Source organism: Triticum dicoccoides, chromosome 2A (assembly GCF_002162155.2).
Source record: "Triticum dicoccoides isolate Atlit2015 ecotype Zavitan chromosome 2A, WEW_v2.0, whole genome shotgun sequence".
Lineage (NCBI taxonomy): Eukaryota > Viridiplantae > Streptophyta > Magnoliopsida > Poales > Poaceae > Triticum > Triticum dicoccoides.
Genome location: NC_041382.1, coordinates 397,838,886 through 397,847,324, shown reverse-complemented (window position 1 = coordinate 397,847,324; position 8,439 = coordinate 397,838,886). Strand labels below are relative to the sequence as shown.

Here is an 8,439-nt window from a genome sequence, read left to right as displayed (position 1 = left end):
CTTTATTTTACCCCTTGCGGCGGTCCGGGACGAAGGGTGATGGGGCCTGTCATGCCACTCACCGCCACAACCAGCCGGTCTGCCAGCAGTAATGACCTTCCGTCCAAAACTAGCATACATTGGATGATCAACTTTATCCAGCATCAAGAAGATTATTAACATAAACATGATAAGAGAATATTAAATCCTAATACCAAAAAGTCTATTACAAACTAGGGTTCATCCATATCCTCGAGAACTAAAGGGACTACTCACACATGGGGGCAACCATCATCATACACATGGAAGTAGGAATCATGGAGGGATTACATATGTAACACACGAGACGATCCACTGGGGCTCTTGATGAGTTAAAATGAAAAGGATGTGGATCATGATGATGGCAGTGGTGATGATGTTGAAGCCGTCCCAGTGATGGTGGAAGAGGCGTCGGCCTCCTCCTTCTCGGTTCCTTCCTCCGGATTGCTCCGGAGGCTAGGGTTCCTCCTTCCGGACCGAGTTTTTGATCCCACTTTGTGTATGATCTCTGACCCAATTCCACAGGGTGAAAAATAACGGACGAGGCAACGACGTTGGCACTCCGTAGGACTATTCATACGAGCGGTCCCGGTCGCATGGAACATCGTCTTTTGCATTGTAGGGGCAACATGGCGCCTCCTCCTTTGCTCCTCTTGCTCCCTCCTTTTATGGTAGATGATTATCACATTAAATTTGACTGCACTTCAAGGGATTTCTTCCATAAAGTATTATTTGATCCAAAAGGCATTACCTGAGGAAAAACGACAAAAAGAACTGCGCGAACGCGATGAAATTCCACAAAGACTACCAAGTAGGCACAAAAACACTAACAAAATAATCACATAAATTGGACTCAATAGTCGGTATAGGCAAGTGTGGCCAAAGTGCGGTGCCTACACCCTCCAATGCCGACTTGGATGCCCACTGAATCTCGGCCAGTTGCCCCAGCCGATGACCAAGAAACAAAGAACATGGCACCTCCTGGAATTCACCCAAAATGCCTTCTCATCGGAGGATTCTTCGGGATTGAGATAGTACTGGCAGGCATCTCCCAAGCTAAGTTGCAGATCCGGAAAACCCCCCTGATAAAAACAAATAAATCATCAGCTCAGAGAGGTGTCAAGAAGATGGATTTGTGGCCACACAAGGAAGGACCGAGTCCGGAATGATGATATACGAGATAGATTGGGGTAGCACCAATTGAAGAGAAGCTTGTCCAACATCGTCTGCGATGGTTTGGGCATATTTAGCGCAGGCCTCCAGAAGCTCCAGTGCATAGCGGGCGGCTAAGGCGTGCGAAGAATGTCAAGAGAGGTCGGGGTAGACCAAATTTGACACGGGAGGAGTCTGTTAAGAGATATATGAAGGATTGGAGTATCACCAACGAACTAGCTATGGGCAGGGGTGTGTGGAAGGTTGCTATCCATGTGCCAGCACCATGGGTTGTTGTTGTTGTTGTTGTTGTTGTTGTTGTTGTCGTTGTCGTCGTCGTTGTTGTTGTTGTTGTTGTTGTTGTTATTGTTAAAGCTAATCGCATACCTAAAAATCCTTTGTAAACGTCAGAGAGAATATTCAGCATCCCAGCCTTGGCATACCAGAACTGGGTTAGGCTCTCTCGAGTATAGCCCTATGTGTCGAGGCAACGAAGGGAATCTTCAGAACTCCTTCCACCGTCCGATCCCACCTTGGTAGCAAGACCGCTCCATGGTCAGGGACAGGCGGAGCTTCAACTCCAGCCTAAGGGACTTGGGTGTCAGGGTTACCCTTGATGGGTTGGTCATTGTGGGCAGCACAGAATAAAGGTGAACACCACTCTAAAAATGAACAGAAAGAGGATAACACCAAGGGTAGAGGAAAAATTACCTCACGATATCCTCGGACGAGTCTGAGCTAATCATCTCCACCTGTACCGATGTTTTGCGAGCGGGGACAGCGTGCGCCTTCCTTAAATGCTTATAATGCCGGGGAGGATCTAGACCGTCAACTTCCCCGGTCTTTGGTTGGCTCTAGTGCTCTAAAGAGCTTGACTCGCCCCCTCCGCCCCGGCTCCTCCGTTTGACATCACCCGAAGAGCTTTGTTGACTCTCTGAGGTCGTCTCCGAAGTATTTCCTTGGATGGATGAGTCCTTCACCCTATTCCTCCTCCCCTTTTGCACGAGGGAGCTTGGTTGAGAGGAATAACTCTCATGCAATACTGCGGCTAAGGTATCTCCCTGGAAAGACATGTTCTTTGTCCCGTTCTTCCTTTCCTTGATCTGCGCATTAACAGGGGTGTCTCCTTGAGTGGACGGTTTCTTTGTCCTGTTTTTTCTGCTCTTCCCCCTTGACGGCGCCTCGGTAAGAAGCCTCTCCAATTTCAGAGTCCCGGGATGTTGGTGTACAAAAGTAGGGGCCCTTTTGGTACCCCTTTACTTGTGCACGGGCAGTCGCAGCCACGCCTATGACGACGCTTGGCGCGACAGAGGAAGGAAAGACGCGAGATTACCCGAAGCACGAAGAGCAGCAGGGCGAGGTGAACTGCCTCGGCAAGGCCCTTGCCGAGGCGCCTTCACAGCCCCGGCAAGAAGCTTGCCGGGGTAACTTGCCCCAAACACCAGCGAGGTCGCCGCCCTTGAGCTTGAGAGTTCTGATACGATCGACAACATTAGAACCAAGGCTCGGGAGGCCCCTCCATGATGGCATGCAGATCTTTGTGAAGACTAGAAGCATACAAGACTAAGTGGGAATAAGAAGACGAAGCCCTCCGGCAAGACCCTTGCCGGGGACGGACGATGCACCCCGGCAAGATTCTTGCCGAGGACATCGACGGGGCCACAGCCAGGCCCACTCCAAGGCTACACCGCCATCCCAAAGCAGCAGCCAGTCCGCCACCTAGGCAGGAACCTGCGTGGCGGCACGCAGCCTCAAGCCAACTTAGCAAGCACCTGCGTGGTGGCATGCAGATCTTCATGAAGACTCTGCCACCGCACCAGCTCGGCAGCAGCCAGCCAGCATGGCACCACGCACCTCGTCAGCTCGGATGCGTGTCAAGGCAAGGCGAAGTGGCGACAGGTGGGACGAGCTTCCTTGCCGTCCCCAATAAAGCGAGGAGGGCACGTCGGCAGCGCATTTAATGCGTTTTGTCCCACGGTGCCCAGGATAGACTCAACTACTGTACACTTTACACCTCCTGTGTGCCACTGTGGCAAACCCTTTTTTCTATAAAAGGAGGCCTGCGGCGTACCGAGAGGGGATTCGGCTTTTTTGGACTCAGCACAACCTGTAGCTAGTTCAAGAACACTAGATAAACACAAACCAGCAGGAGTAGGGTATTACGCATCACTTGCGCCCTGAACCTGGATAAACTCCCCGCGTTGATCTTCCGATCCCGCTCTGTTTGCAGCCACGCGCCCCGCCAACCGTAGTAGGGATTCATTGTGATCCCATAGGTGTCGTTTCACCCCGACATCTTTGGCGCGCCAGGTAGTGGGCGCAAGCTGTGAAAAATCCGATTTGGATGTTAGAGTATCGACTTCATCATCACCATGGCACCCACGAAGAAGGGGGTGGCAGCCGTCAGGTCGTCCAGAGCTGGCCCGTCCGCACCAGCACGGGCGGGTGATGGGGCAGCCACGGACGGCACCGGAGGCGCCACCCGCGAGCATCCATGGCATTCTGGCGATCGTAGCCAGGATAGCGGCGTTGTCCGAGTCCAAGGCGACGGGCCATGTGCCGCTGGACAGAGGGCAGAGCCGTGCTTCCCATGGGCAGCGCGACAACCTCTATGACGCCACCACCGGTGGTCGCGCCACGGCCTTCCCAGGCTGCACGCGATGAGCGGCACAACGATGCCGGCGCCTCCGGGCACCGCCGTGGGAAGAGCCCTTTGCGTCACTCCCAGGATGCATCGGGCTGGCGTGCGCGCCCAAACGCTGGTGGAGGTGACGCGCAACCACGAGACTGTGACAGAGCTCCTTCTAACATGGTTAGAAGTCGAAGCGCATCATGGTCTACGCGGCTGTCGCCACCCCCCATGCCAACAGAGGTGTTGGCACGCGTCCAGCTGCTCCTCAACTTTCCTCCTACCACGGAGAAGCTCGACGAGTGAGGGGTTACCATTCGAAGCCTCATTAGCTTCGCCAACAAAGATGAACCGCAACTGGCGGGACCCTCGTGCCGGCGCTCTCTGGAGCCGGCACACGACAGAGGAGGGAGGATCAGAGGCGCCGCGACCATGGTGCACTCTCCTCCCCCACGCAACCAGCAATAGCCGCCGGCTCGGCGGGCCGATGCTGGTGACAATCTTTCCACAACGTCGTCCAACCCACGGGCCCGCTGCGACCAACGCCAAGTCCTTCAGGAGTGAACACTTTCGTCTAATATCATAGATGATTCTAGCCCCCACATCACCAAATCACAAACTACCCCGGCGCTCAAAATCATCGATTCGCCCCAAAACATGCATGGGACACCCCACCCCACCCCTCTTCAACCTCCCTATTCCGTCTCTATCACATAGAGTCGTAGATGTGAGTAGAAAAGCGCATGCTTAGGGGATCGTTTTCGAGATACTTACCGGTGATACAGCCCAGTTCCTCGATCACTCGTGACAATGCTTTCCTAGATCTAGCTCCACCCCGCTAGGTGGTCGTGGCGCACGGATGGTGCTGCCCCCTTGGTTTTCCTCTTGCTTTGCTTGCTGGTCGTCAATACTCCGATACCTCTCTCCTACCCTCCGTTGTCTACTTGCCGCCAATCATATGCCAAAAAGAGATATTGTAAGCAATTTTCTGACATTATTAGGCAAGTTAGTGTAGAAATCATTGACTAGAAGAAAGCATTTTTTTGGTTGGAACTCAATGCGCAAAAAGGTTATAATTAAATTGACTAGAAGAAAACTTGTTTTTTGGCTGCTGATTTTATCGGTCTAAAGGACAGTCCGCAGCTTCTTACTTTTGCTTGCTTAGTGTTGCACTAATGGAAAACAGAAATGCCGACAGGGGAATTGGAAACAGTTCCAATTGAGGATGGAGAACTGGTGAATTGATCAAACAGATGGAGCTGTCAGTGCACACGTCAAAGCAATATCATGTTACTAATTGCATCTTGTGTGTGGCATCAGCGACCACTGAAAACGTACGTGTGGACATCTTATTTATCAAATCAAGACACACATATAGGATAGCTAGTGTATATACACTTAACTTAATTTCACAACTTAATTGCTTGATCTGCTGCTCCATCATGCATTAGCTGTAACTCATTGATCAAATGTCGTTGATTAATTGCTTCACTGTCAGGCTCATCAATCTAGATCGGATATGCATTTGCTAGTATTTAGTTCCATCCTTAACTAACTAATTAACAACACTAGCTAGCTAGCTTGATGAGGCTGGGTCATTACCAATTTCTGAACTGTTGTTTCCTCTGAACGTGCATGGCATGCAGCATCCTCCTGCTATTGTTACAGCCACCATCTTCAGCGACATTATTTTTCACTTACAGCTTCAGCACCACAACTGCAAAAATAACCAACCAAGCACGCGTCATTAACCATGCCAATCCATGGATTACTGTCTCTAATTAAGCACCCAGTTAACATATCATAGGCGGATTGTAGCTAGTCAGTGGTGAATACACAAGGTGAGTGCTCGATCTTTAGCTACTCTGAAAGATGTTATGCCTATTCTGAAATTTCTAGAACATCTCGTCGTTCATTTGGGAACCGTCACAAATGAGGAAGAGGATTATCTGAGTTTTCTCAAAAGCTTAGGGAAGAACGGTTGCTAGTAACCCAAAAGGAAATGAGGCGCACATTCTACCCACCACTTTGGACCGTGTTGTCGCTGCCATGGCTAAACAAATGCTCACCTCCACGCACATAGGCCAATCAATTTTTTTCTCTGTACACAAGCATTTCTTGTTCCACCTGCCATCAACAATTTTCTCGACCTGACATGGGCTCTCTACAACCACGATGCGGAACAACAACACCATAAGCGACCACAGGACTCACCAGTAGATGGGCTCGTCGGCGTTAGGCTGCCAGTTGGGACTCGCCGGACCAACGATTGGGTCGAAAAAAGTCTGCACAAAGGGGAGTCGCGGGGCGGACGAGCTTAGGCAGGAAGAGGAGCCACGGAGCCAACTGAGTGCAGGCGCACGGCGGCTTGTGGCCACGGTGCATGGTGGCCACCGAGTACATCGGGGACGGCGCAGACGACCCCAAATCCAGATCCGCATCACAATGAGGCCCGTCTCACGCCGGGTTCACCACCGGGGAGGAGGACAGCCTCCGGGAGCGATGAGCTCTGTCCCTCGCTGGGGAAGCAGGAAACAGTGGCGGCCCTTAAGCATACCGACGGCTAGGGGCGGGGGCTACTTCGTGGCGGTGCTTGGGGGCGGGAAGGTGGCCTAATAGGGGCGTTGACCCATCCGGTAGTGGTGGCGTGTGGCCGCGGCAGTGGGAGGTGGTGGTGGCGTCTGGTCGCGACAGCGAGAAGAGGTATTGGCCGCGGAGGTGCGCAGGTGGAGGTGGTGGCGATGGGTGCGGGCCGAGGCGGCGGCGGGGAGCGGGGCCATGACGGAGAAAGGGAAAGGGGTGGGAGATAGTGGGCCCGGCGGGCAGTACAGGGGTGCAGAGGGTTCGAGTCGTGGGTTCCGACAGGAATTCACCTACGTGTCGTGATCTCGCGCACGAGAAGATCCGACGGCCAGCGAAGGTGTGTGCCCGAAACGTCGATGCACTTTTTAGCATACACCCACCCCACGTCCCAACCTTATCCCTAACCTCCACGGCTCCAACAGCCCCGCCGCTTGGATCGGGTCGCCACCGGGCGTTCCTACCGGAAGCCTCCAGCCGGACCACCGCCATAGCCGTCGTCCGCCCGGACCAACGCCATCGTCGGCCTCCGCCCGGACAATCTCTGTGGCGGTCGTCCGCCTAGACCACCACCGCTGCCGCCCTCCGCCCGGACCATCTCCCTCGCCGCCGTCCGCCCGGATTACCACCGTCACCGCCCTTCACCCGGACCATCTCCGGCGTCGTCGTCCGCCCGGACCACCGCCACCGCCCTCCGCCCAGACCACCACAGCCACCTCCGCCTCCCTCCTCGGCCACCTCCGCCCCCGTCTGTCCCATCCACCTTCTCCATCGCTGCCCTTCGCCCCGACCACCTGCCCTCCGTCGCGACCTTCCTTATGCTCCGCGTGACCTTCTCTCCCCTACAGCGCGGCCTGCCCTCCCTCCGGCACGCCCTCCTCCAGTGCGCCTGCTCTCTGCGCTCTGCTCCGGCGTGACCTTCTCTCCCCTACGGCGCGGCCTGCCCTTCCTCCGGCACGCCCTCCTCCAGCGCGCCTGCTCTCTGCGCTCTGCTCCGGCGCGCTCTTCGCCACTGCACTGGTGTTGGCTTCTCGCGGATCAATTCGAGCGCGTGGGGAAGTTCACCCGCTGCAGCCGCAGCCCCATGCCTCCCAGTACGCAGCCGGCATGGCCCTCTAGTGTGTTTTGCTTCCATTCTACTACCTCGCGTGCGCGTAAAATGCAAGAACTGCTCACAGCCTCAAAAAAGCAAAAAGAAAAATCGATTGCTGCCCCATACTCCACTCCATTACACCTTATCCCTGCTTGCTGCCTCTACTGCAGCGGACGACAAAAGAGATAAAAAAAGGGCTGATGCTACTTATTTTTCTACATCGTTAGGTTCAAAAAGTTTTGCTTCGCCCCCGGATGAAGTTCAGTTGTTGCTGAAGCTTATGTTGTTCACCATCGCGTGGCTGCAGAGCATCCATGCAGGTCGAGTAATTTTCTAATGCCAGCTCAATTACAATAGCAGCTCCAGCGCAGCCGTCGGCGATGGTGAAAACTGAAGTCTGAAACGAGTGTTGTTGGCTACATCCGGCAAAAGATATTCTGAAGTTTGTTGACGAACAAAAATTGCTACAACCTACAACATCAGTTGGTTCCATTGCGGCCGTGCGGCAAGCAGCATTCAACACAATCCTAAACCAACCCGTGGAGGTGGAGAGGTTGTTTTTTGGTTGATTGGTTTTCACATTTCTTATGCGTGGAAAATCAAGAACTGATGCGTTCCTCTGTTTGTATGCTCATGCCCTGGGGGCTGAGGATGAAAAGTACCTCCTAGTTGGGCTATGTGGCAGAGATATATATAGACATTTAGGCTTTTATTGATTTTAATAAAAAATGCATTTTTCTGTTGGTGCATGAAGCATGTCCGTGAATAGCTATCAGTCCTTTTTTGAACTTCCGTGAGTAGCTATTAGTGAATTGGTTGACATCTGAAAGATAATTCGCTGCGTTATTACTTTTGACATTTTTTCAGATTTTGAGATTTTCTTTTTGTGTACATAATAGAAAGAGAAAGAAGTTCAAAAATAAGAAATGACAAGGTTTCAAAGATGTAACACGATAAAAAGTCCGTG

General features: G+C 52.9%; 2 long non-coding RNA genes across 2 annotated transcripts; one reads left to right on the top strand and one right to left on the bottom strand.

Moving 5' to 3' along the window:
* Positions 1 to 149: 149 nt before the first annotated feature.
* Positions 150 to 6,590, bottom strand: LOC119354680. The gene is made up of 4 exons (XR_005171163.1): positions 6,014 to 6,590; positions 5,402 to 5,516; positions 4,574 to 4,739; positions 150 to 1,100 (listed from the first exon to the last, which is right to left on the bottom strand). It is a non-coding gene; the product is annotated as an uncharacterized LOC119354680 (long non-coding RNA).
* Positions 6,591 to 7,036: 446 nt separating this feature from the next.
* LOC119354681 lies at positions 7,037 to 8,221 on the top strand. Its single transcript, XR_005171164.1, has 2 exons — positions 7,037 to 7,473; positions 7,700 to 8,221. It is a non-coding gene; the product is annotated as an uncharacterized LOC119354681 (long non-coding RNA).
* The last annotated feature ends 218 nt before the right edge of the window (positions 8,222 to 8,439 follow it).